Source organism: Lolium rigidum, chromosome 2, assembly GCF_022539505.1.
Source record: "Lolium rigidum isolate FL_2022 chromosome 2, APGP_CSIRO_Lrig_0.1, whole genome shotgun sequence".
Classification (NCBI taxonomy): Eukaryota; Viridiplantae; Streptophyta; class Magnoliopsida; order Poales; family Poaceae; genus Lolium; species Lolium rigidum.
The window spans coordinates 38,071,176-38,079,366 of NC_061509.1; the positions used below are offsets into that span (position 1 = coordinate 38,071,176).

Sequence of the window (8,191 nt, forward strand, 5' to 3'; positions counted from 1 at the left end):
AATCGGTGGAATGTGGTGGAACGGCTGTTAATTAGCCGCTATTAATTACGAAGCACTCCACTAATCGAGCTGAAAAATAATTAGACATGTTAATTATGATTTTGATATTAAAAAAACCATTTGCCACTATTAATTACGATTTTGAGACAAAAAATAAACTTTAATCTCATTCCGTTGTACTCTCCAATTACCCCAACCGAACAAAATATAATATTAATTACGATTTTGAGATTAAAAGGCCATTAGGTGTTGTTAATTACAATTTGAGATTTAAAAGGCTAATTGCCATTGTTAACTACGATTTTGAGACAAAAGTTTAGTTCAACCACATTCCGTTCTCCTCTCCAATTCCCCTTACCGAACAAAAAATGGTACCATTCAATTCCTCTTTTTTATCCAAACCGAACGTGGGGATGGAACCATTCCATTCCTCTAGAACGGAACCATTCCATTCCATTCCATGCCATTCCAGAACCGAACACACCCTAAATTTTAAAAATGCAAGAAGCTAAGATACATAATTAACAATATCATCACCATTCAGTGCAGTACAACCCTGAATGGCCTTTTTCTGCTTGGCCAGGGTTGGATCTGTTTGGCCAGTTGCATTGCAGCAACGAATATCGGGCTGGCTGGGGTCACTCAGTTGGTTTTAAACTATTTTTGCAAGCTTCAGTCAATGTAGATGTTCACATCCCGAGGTCTCTCATGCTCACATTGGAGGGAATTGACAACAAAAAAATAAATAGTCCAGGTCTAGCATGCCACATTGTTATGTGCACACGAACCCAATACCGTCTTAGATGGACGCTGCAAGTGTTCTTTGTTGGGTCTATGAAAGTACAAAACCACTACTACATCAAGCTATTTATGTACAGCTACTAGAAACATTTATAGTTGTTAGATAAAGTCCCTTTGATTCTAGATAAAGCGATAATCCATATATAGCTGGTAGCAGCAACCAGCTATACTTTGTTGAATACATGGTCTGCACTTACTTTCATTAGTAAAGTTTGGATTGTTGCCTTCCCTGTTGCACCTCCACATCACCACCGCTCTTCGTCCTTCCCTGTCTGCATATACAAAAACTCAAATCTCATCAGATCCGATGGGCACGCACCTACTCAAGGAGCGACTGATTTCCCATCCGATGGTACTGTATTGCGCGCTTGTGACTTCCTTGATCCGGTTAGAATAGAATATGTTGCCTAAGCTCGTGTTGGGGGGTCCGCCTGTAGTGGACACGGGTTTACTTAGGCATGTGAGGTCTCAGGCGATGTAGTGTGCTTTGCTTAGCTGAAATTAGTCGTGCATCATTCACGGGATGTACTTTGTTATCTGTCTCCTCTCTCGTGCTGTAGCGAGTTGATGTTTAGTCGCTGCACACATTGAGCATGTACCTTACTATCTTATGCAAGTGGACACTGTTCGTATGGAGTATCAACCATTATGTGCAATCGCGTTGTAGTTGCTCTGTTTAGTTGATGACGTGAACTTCACTATGAATTATACCAAATTTAAGACTAATATATGAGCACAATCACTTTTTTTTGGTATGCCAGATTTTTTGGATGATGTTGAAACATATAGGAAATTGTGAACATTCGTTATGATTTAGTATTAGTGTTATACCCATTGTACAATGACCCATTTTTGTTTGTTGTGATGAATCACAAGGAGGGTATTTTTGTAAGGAATCAGTTGAAGAAGAGCCTCCTTCCTTGAGCATGCACACTAAACTGATCATGTATTCTCAGCAAACGTGTCCAAATTTAATTTGATGCCAATGTTTGTGCTTTCATAAAAATGTTTATCCTTTAGTTGGCCGCTTCACTATGATGCGATACTTTAGTTACTGGCTTCAAAACGTATTTTTTTTTTGGAGGTGTGCCCGTCCTTTAGTTGCTCGGGTCACTCGATCGCAAACATGTGACCATCACATGGTATCGCAGCAACAAATACACTGCCGCCTGGGGTCACTCAGTCAAGTTTTTTAAGTATTCCGACTCCAATAATATAATTTTGAGCATTAGCTTTATTTTCTGAACCTATTCTTCCAATTTTCGGTCGGTTTTTAATTTCACCCGGCCTAAATATTTTTTGGGAGACGGTTTTTGAGAAAACTCGATGGATAGAGCTTTTTTTTTTGAAACGGGGCAAAAGTGTTGCCCATTCTCTTCTTCTAAAACCGACTGAATCTAATACTCGAATTTCTACTGTAGTGCGTATAAAATAGTAGTGTATTTCAGACACAACAAATGCAGCAGTCCACTTATTAGTACTAGTAAGTAGCACGTGCTTTGCATGTTTACGGTATCTAAGTGGAGAGTATAACTTTTTTGTGAAATGGTAATGAATAAAAACATATGCCGCTCTAAAAAATTATAATCGAAGGTCATTACGTTTTTTCTTTAGATTATTACAGTTAGTTTTATATAAAGTATTACCAGAGCTGTTGAAAAATATTATGGATCTATTTCTATCGCGTACTAATTTTTTTTATTGAATTTGATTTTTTACTGTAAGTTAGTTTTAAATAAGAGATAAGTGATCAGTCAACAATTCAGAAACATATTAATTCTTTTTAATTTAACGATGTGAGATGCAATTATTTGTTTATTAAGGTTATCGTTTATAGTGTATTTCTTACTCGTTTAGACGCCAGGGGCGTATCCACATTGAGCTTCCAGGGTGCCTACGAGGCTAGGACAGTGGGTGCAAAAGTATTTTTTGCTACTCCCTTCGTTTGAAAATAAGCGACTTCACATGTATCTAGCTAGAAGTCTTCTAATGTGTAGATATACACGAATCCAGATAAATCGAAGACTTTTATTTTTTTAATGGAGAAAGTATTTTTCATCTAAGTGAGAAATTTGTGTGATTTACAAAGTATGATTTTCTCCGTGGGTCTTTGTTAACACACATAAGTCTGCAAGTTCCGTTCCATAAAAAAGATTTATTTAGATGGGTCTGAAGAAACCTTCATCACAGAACCAAGAGATGGCAAACATCTCTTTCAATCTTTACAGTATATATTGGAAAAATCAGCATGGGGTAACTCATGGTCAGTCGCTGGTCGTGTCAGGTGTCCCTAAAAAATAATCATGTGCATGTACTACAACTTCTAGCTCCACATGAGCTTGAATAGAAAAATGTATTTAACCTCCCACGTTGCAAGTTTGCATGGACTGTAGTTCTCTGGAACAGTCGGCTAAGAGCATCTCCAACCGTTGGAGCCTCCTGGACCGAAATCCGGCGTTATTTACCGCGGATTGGACGAAAGTTTGGCTCGGGGAGCGTCGAAGTTTTAGCCGTCTCCCCGGTAGACACCCGAGGTTCGGCGATTTAAAGAGGAAAACGTCCCTGGATGCTAAATTTCCTGCATAATTCGGCGAATTTGACCAGTTTTGCTAACATTTGGCTTATTATTACAAATAAACGTGACAGTTCAACAAAACAAGACAAGTTTTTAAACAAATCAAATGGAAACTAGTTGGTGTTGCCTGGAAGCGTCCATATGTGCTCCATCAGATCATCCTGCAGCTGTTGATGCATTGTGGAGTCTCGAATCTCCTGACGCATAGCGATGAACTCAACTCACGATGCCGGCACCTGGTAGTTAGGAAGTGCAAGAGGATCCTCTATGTCATATATATGGTGCAGCTAGCTCGTTGGGAGGAACCGGATGCTTCCGCTCATCCTCGATAATCATGTTGTGTAAGCACACACAACAGTTCATCACCTCTCACATCTGATCTTTGGACCAAGTCAAAGCGGGGAACCGTACTACAGCAAATCTCTGCTGGAGGACACCAAATGCACGCTCGATGTCCTTTCGGCAACCTTCTTGTTCCTTGGCAAACTGCTGCTCCTTCGGAAGGGCGGGACTTGAGATAGTCTTCACAAATGTTGCCCACTTTGGATAGATATTGTCTGCAAGATAGTATCCCTTGTTGTACTGTCGGCCATTGATCACAAAGTTAATCGGGGGAGCATGACCCTCAACAAGCTTGGAGAAGACCTGCGAGCACTGCAAGACATTGATGCCGTTGTTGGATCCCGGCATACCAAAGAAGGAGTGCCAAATCCAGAGATCATGGGTAGCCACTGCCTCAAGTATCACAGTGCAGTTTTTTGTGACCCTTGTACATTCCCTGCCAGGCAAACAGACAGTTCTTCCATTTCCAATGCATGCAGTCAATGCTTCCAAGCATCCCTGAAAATCCTCGAGCTTCATTGACAGCGAGGATCTTAGCAGTGTCTTCGACAGTCGGTGATCTCAAGTAGATGTCCCCGAACACTACTAGCACCGCCCTGCAGAACCGGTAGAAACAATCTAGAGTGGTGGACTCTGCCATCCGAAGATAGTCATCGGTAGAATCACCAGGAGCTCCATATGCCAGCATCCGCATACCCACCATGCACTTTTGGAGGGCGGAAAACCCTGCCATGTTGGTGCAATCCAACTTGCATCTAAAATAGGAGTCGTACTCTCGAAGGCATACACAATTTTCAGGAAGAGCTTCCGGCTCATCCTGAAACGACGCCTAAAAACAGCCTCACCGTGCAATGGATCGTCGGTGAAGTAGTCGGCGTAGAGCATGCAGTAGCCCTCCATTCGCTGCCTCGGCTTGCACTTCCAGCGACCTGGTGCCGACCCACCACGGCGACCAATGGCCGCTTCGGCGTATAAGCCGGACAGGCAAGCTAGGATCAGCAGGTGCTCCTCGTCTTGGGCGGTGGCCGCCGTTTCTTCTTCAAGAAGCTCGGCGAACATCTTCTCCTCCTCCTCGTCGGAGTCCATGTCCGGCCAGGAAATTGGACGAACACCTGCCGGGTGTGTCGACGAGGAGCGACGCGAGGGAGCTGCCCGGCGGCGGAAAATAAGCAGAGGGCACGACGGGCGGCGAAATATAGGCTGGTGGGTGGAGAAACGGTGGAGTTGAGGCAACCGGCCGGCATATTGGCGAGGGGTGGTGTAGGTGGCGACAGAGCAACGGGAGGGGAGGAGGGATTTGTGTCGACAAAGTGGTAGGGTTCGTCTGTTCTCTCGCCGATAGAGCAGACCCATCCCCGCTTTTCTCTCGTCTAGAGTCCTCGAGCGCTCCCCGGGGGGTCGGGGATGGCATGGGCTCTCCGGACGGTTGAAAGGCCAAATCCGGATGAAAACGAGGAGCCAGGGGCACGACTGGGCCGTTTTCGTCCATCCGGATGAAAAAAAAGACGTCCTGGGGGCCTCATCGGGGAGACGGCTGGGGATGCTCTAACTCCTAGGAGGTTCGCACGCGCATGCTCGAGTTGGAATGATTGGATGCACAGTGCAAACCGAGAGAGACGAATCCAGCGCAACACGGTGCCGTTGGATTGTTTCTATCGATACTTGATGGCTGACAGCTGACCGTTTCGTAATGCAAATCAACGGTTGCAATAGCTTTGAAGGTGTTTAGATGGGAAACCGTGAAGAGGTCGGAAATCCAAATTCAAAACTGCCACACTAGATAGAGACTAGCAGTTGCACTAAGCATTACTCTTTGAGGGGTTGCTCTGTGAGCTATCCGCAATTCGGTCCAAGCATATTTACAAAGATGGATGATCTGGATTTAAGCATTCTCTGCACTTCTACACAGGGCTAAACTATTTGCAGAAGTTTCAGTGTGAAGATCACAAGTTAGAGGTTAACATCCCGAGGTCTCTCATGTTCGCATTTGAGGGGATTAAAAATAGAAAAAGATAGTTCAGGTTTTGCATGCCACATTGTTCTATGTACACGAACCCAAGACTATCTTAGGTGGGCGTTGCAAGTTATCTCTGTTGGATCAATTTCCCTTGGTCTACTGAAATACAAGACCACTACTACTAGCACAATCTATTTATATATAACCATTAGAAGCATTTGTAGTTGCTGGATAATGTCCCTTTGCATCTGGATAAAGATATACTCTTTTAATAGCTGGTAGCTGGAACCAGCTAAGCTTTGCTGAATATATGGTCCGCCTCTTAGATAGAGTGAATTTTAGTGAAGTTATGAACCAACATCTACTCCCGCCCTCACTTTCATTCGTCATCTCATCAACTATACAACTATATACCTTTGAATATCCATGTTTTCAATGGCCTTCAAGATCCCATCTCGCTCGTCCACACCTTCCACATCTTAACCGTCTACAGGCCATTCCGCGGCTCACTCATCTCTGGCGCGGGCGACGCCGGCGCGAGGCATTGCGAGGCTCCGGATGAGCGACGCGGACGAGTTGTTAATCCAGTGCTGCATCTGTTTGGTAAACCTGAGCAAGCAACGGAGCACTAATGTTGTTAATCCAGTTGTTTCCTCGTAGTTGATACCAACGTCCTTGTGCACAACCGGATCATCGGACCACATCAGTTTAGACACCTTTAGACATCGAACTAAATCGCAAATTCTTCATTCTTCATTGATCTAGGCAAACGTGTGGGTTTGCTCCGGTCACTCGATCCCAAACATGTGGCTAGTCGGTTTTAATTATCCGACTTTAAAATTATTACTATTGTTGAGATCGGTTTTAATTTTTGACTGACTAGCATTTTTCGAGTTGGTTTTTGATTCCACGCAACTCTAATATTTTTTTGGGAAGCGGTTTTTAGTTTCACGCAGGTGTAATATTGTTTGGGATTGAAATGTACCTAATGTCTTGGCTTTTGATAGCTGCATGGAGACAATCCATGTGTCGGAATATTAGTTTACTATTTTTTTCTGTTGAATTTGTTTTGGTTTCCTTTTGTTTTTGTTAAATTTCATATTAGCCTGCCCCAACTTGTTTGAAAAAAAAAGCTTTGTTGTAGTTGTTGCTGCTGCTGTTGAAAACTGACTCTACCGACCGACAATAATAGTGCAATTTGCAATTTATATCAGTACCCAATGTGTGTATTGTGTACAAAATAATCTAATATTTCAGACACGACAACAAGTTACCCACGTTGCAACCTTCAGTTTACTGAAAGCTTGCTATTCAGTACTATCAGTTGCAGTAAAACATTACTCCGTGTGGGGTTGCTCTGTGTGCGATCCACAATTTGCTCCAAAGCATGCTCAGAAATATTGGGTTGTTGGGGAACAGACGACAACCAGATCTAGGCATGCACGGGCGTTGGAAGGACGAAGGCCAACATGCTTCCCAGGCGGCGGACTCCAAACCGGTGGCGGAGAGTTCAGTACCGGGCCGACTGGGGACGGAGCCGTGGCCCGACAGGTGGAGAAGTGAGAACGAGGCTCAGGCGCGATGGCGAATGTGGTGCGGTACCATTGGAGAAGAAGACAGGCAGAGATGTGCGGGCATGCGGGCTTTGCGGGGTGGTTCAGTGATTTCTTTTGGTTTTTCCCTTGTCGACAAGAAAACAAACAACAGACAGAAACAGGGCCGCGTGGACATAGGCTAAAAGATGATAACATACCAAAAGATTCCGTCTCTATGTGCTGGCGAAAGGCAGCCTGTGATTATTTTCCACAGTATCAACGAGGTCACAAGAAACCGGTCAACATGCGTGCGTCCAAAGTTATAACCTGAACGCGGTTCCTAGCGTCAATCACCCGCCAAATAAATGTCAAAAAATAATAACCTGCCAAATAGCTCCCAATTATCATAAACACTTTCCAAAATATCCTTTATTGTCAATTGCCAAAGATCACATACTCGTTGGGAACAAGGCTGGGATCAAGGCATGCGTTGACTAGGAGAGAAAACCAAAGCCAGCGTCTTGATCTGATCCTGAGGTTATTAATGCTAATCACGTACTTATTAAATTGCCCGATTACCGCTGATCATTTTAGTAAGTCGCCCCTCCACCTTCCCTTACTACCGCTAATCACGTATTAAATCCGAATCAATACAAATTGGGTTGATCCGTATTTTTTTGCGTGGGGTTGATCCGTATTTAATACAGTACATACGTGCGACACCCCTCCAGCAAGCCATAAGTCCCATTCATATGCGATCGCCGCCACCTCCCCGAGCTATTGTTGATCCAGCGTCAAGGCCAGCGAGGCAACTTCCCTACCATCGGCGGGACATCCGGTAAAGCGGGGTAGCTCCGCAAGCGCTGGCTCTCCCTCGACACGACCGCACTGCGCGCCCAAGGGAAAGCATGAGCTGACACCCGGCGACAGAAATTTAGGCGATGGCATGTATGGTTTTCATGGACGGGGATTGTCGTTGCC

General features: G+C 44.2%; 1 non-coding gene across 1 annotated transcript; it reads left to right on the forward strand.

The window, feature by feature from the left end:
• Window positions 1–1,654: 1,654 nt before the first annotated feature.
• Window positions 1,655–1,763, forward strand: LOC124693810. Its single transcript, XR_007000265.1, has one exon. It is a non-coding gene; the product is annotated as a small nucleolar RNA Z118/Z121/Z120 (small nucleolar RNA).
• The last annotated feature ends 6,428 nt before the right edge of the window (window positions 1,764–8,191 follow it).